Raw genomic sequence first — 2,701 nt, 5'->3', positions numbered from 1 at the left:
GGTAAAAGGGGAGAACAAGGTAGCTGTGTGTGTGTTTTTCCCCAAATGCTGCTTTAAGTGGTTGCCGCTGGCACTAGTGTGTCCTCCTTAAATCTCAGGCGTCTGAATAGCAAATAGGGGACCCGTGAATACTTGGAGGTTACCTGCTCCTGATTTCAGCGGGACTCGCTGCTAAGTTAGTGTGTTTGGGGACTGCAGCCTTCGACACCGATTATACCTGGCCATTCCTTCGGTTTTCGCTCCCCTGCCTACTTGTCTGATTGCTCTAAATGAGGGAAGTTGGTTCTGCTGTGAGCCCATCTAAATACAGCACAGTGCATCTTAATTGCTGATTATTAAATTCACTATCATTGATTTACTTGAACTTTTCGTGTATAGTTATGCATTTTTCCGACACTGGACATAAAACAACTTTAAAGCTACTTTAAAGAAAAAGTTTTAAATGTAAGGACTGCCTAAATTCATTTAATGGATACACTTGTCTCTTCCTTTCAGCTGAGATGAAGACGTGTTGCTGTCTGCATGCTTTCCCCTAACATAAAATTTGGAATGTTCTGATTAGTATCAATTATGTTAGTGTTTCCTGCCCTTAGTCAGGAAACGTTTGTTTGTTTGTTTGTTTGTTTGTTTGTTTTTAAAAATGATATCCTGGGTCTTCCTAATAATCTGGTAACTAAGCTGTGTACTTTTTCAGTGGGATTTTTTTGTTCTTATAAAAATCATTGGAGGTATATTGCTATAGCAACAGCTGTCATGCTCATGTGTTCTCTTGTCTAATCTACATAGCTGGATCTGAAAATAAAGAAAAGTCAGATGGCAGCAAAATTGTGTTATTATCAGAAATATATTCTGGTGGCTTCCCTTTGCAGGGGGGGGGAGACCCACCCATGAAATGATAACTGTTATTCTATCATTGTTGCATGTTGCCAGAGAGAGCTTATTAGGTGAAGTTAAGTAACACATTGATAATGCATTATTGTAAATCGTGTTCCCTATATGTGACTTGCTAGACTGCTCCTCCAAGATTATTGGGCAAAGAGATGCTTGTAGAGTAAGCACTATTAATCATTGAGGTTTTGTGTCCTATGCACACTTCCTTGGGAATATTTCCTGTTCATTGGAATATAGGAAGCTGTCTTTTACCAAGTCAGACATCGGCACTGTCTGCACTGACTGCAAGGGCTTCAGATATTTTCAGCATGCAAACAGAGGCTCTGCCACTGATCTATGGTCCTTGCCCAACTCAGCGAGTCTTGTTTCTGAGGGACATGTATTTGCCAGTGAGTGTAGCCGTAACCACCATGGTCAAGTATTTGTCGTGGCTCCAAGATGAGCAAAGGGCTTGTTTCTCCAACATGCTGCTATTTCCACTTTCCACAGAGATCTCTAGAAGGTTGGAAGCATTGCAAGTGAATTCTCAGTTTGCATGCTATACTGCTTGCATAGAAGGATAGGAAGCTTCCTTTCACAAAGTCAGACCATTGGACAATCTAGGTCAGCGTTGTCTTCACGAGGAATGGGAAACCTTAGGCACAGGGGCAAAATGTGGCGCTCTGGGCCAGTCTGTCTGTCCCTCAGACTCTCCCCATGTCACACTTTCTCCCCAGGCTATATCTTTCACTGGTCCTTCTCCACAAGGTCTTTTGTGTGGTAAGAACGTGTCCTCCTATCCCTCTTGCTTGCCAGGATAGAAGGATGTGCACAGAAGCCTCTGACTCTTGGGTGGCTAGAATGTAGTCTGCTTTTCTCCACCTATTTTTGTTCTTCTGGCCACAACCCCTTTAACTCTTGGCCTTGCCCACAGAACCAGCAGGTTCCCATGAGGCTGAAGAAGGCCTCCCATCCTTGGTCTACACCAGAAGTTGGGAACCTTTGGCCCACCAGACCAGTTTGGTCAAGCCACACACACCTGCCTTGCATCTGACACCATATATGACATCTGTTGTGAGGCAGATAAAGTTGCGGGGGGGGGGGACATTCCTGGGCACTGCCAACCATTGGTGTCTTCAAAGCCCTCCAACAAGACCTTTTGAAACTCCAGCTATCAGCTTATTGTTGGGCTGTCAGAGTGCAGCACCAGGCCATCTGCAGATACTGATAACCAGCTGATTTTCAGTGCTTGAAGGGAGCTTGCAGAGACACAGATCAGCTGGTTGTTGGTGCTGTGCTCTGTATCCATGACAGTCATCTGGGGACTTCCAAGTGCTAGAAGCTGGAAGAAGAAGCTTGGGTACAAAATGCTGGAGGAGGCTCTTGGCACCAAAACCACTTTCTTGCAGAGAGAAAAATGTTCCATTCACCCCTCTGTAGAGAATTCAAAGGGGCTCCTTGTAACTGACAATCAATTGATTGACAATTATGGAGAAGTAGTTTGAAGGTACACTTCCAGCTCTAGTCAGCTGACTGATGCTGAAAGGGCATCTTAAAACGAGGTTGCTGTAGGGACACCAACCTGGTGCCCAAAGTCTTTCCTTGGCACCCCCAGACAGGTGCCCCAGACTCCCAGCTTTCATTAACAAGTCTCTAGTCCTTTTAGAAGGAAAGTTATGAGTCAAAATGTGCAGGTACCTTCCAAAAGATTTTTTGTGAAATGAATGTGAATGTGGTGTGGTCACTGTGTGTGTTTTTACTGGTACTTAGGAATGTTCCCTGTTGCTATTAGACAGCAACGGTTTGAGGGTTTGTCTTTATGTATGTTTGT

At 44.2% G+C, this 2,701-nt stretch overlaps 1 pseudogene across 1 annotated transcript in view; it reads left to right on the top strand.

The window, feature by feature from the left end:
* The window catches only part of LOC310713852 (catenin delta-2-like), a 273,582-nt pseudogene extending 273,046 nt beyond the window's left edge, over positions 1-536 (top strand). The window contains exon 8 of the transcript XR_014530107.1: positions 496-536. The product of XR_014530107.1 is annotated as a catenin delta-2-like (transcript). The remainder of the gene's footprint in view (positions 1-495) is intronic.
* The last annotated feature ends 2,165 nt before the right edge of the window (positions 537-2,701 follow it).

This window comes from Podarcis liolepis, assembly GCF_965112155.1.
Source record: "Podarcis liolepis genome assembly, chromosome: 8".
Lineage (NCBI taxonomy): Eukaryota > Metazoa > Chordata > Lepidosauria > Squamata > Lacertidae > Podarcis > Podarcis liolepis.
This window is presented reverse-complemented; position numbering and strand designations above follow the sequence as displayed.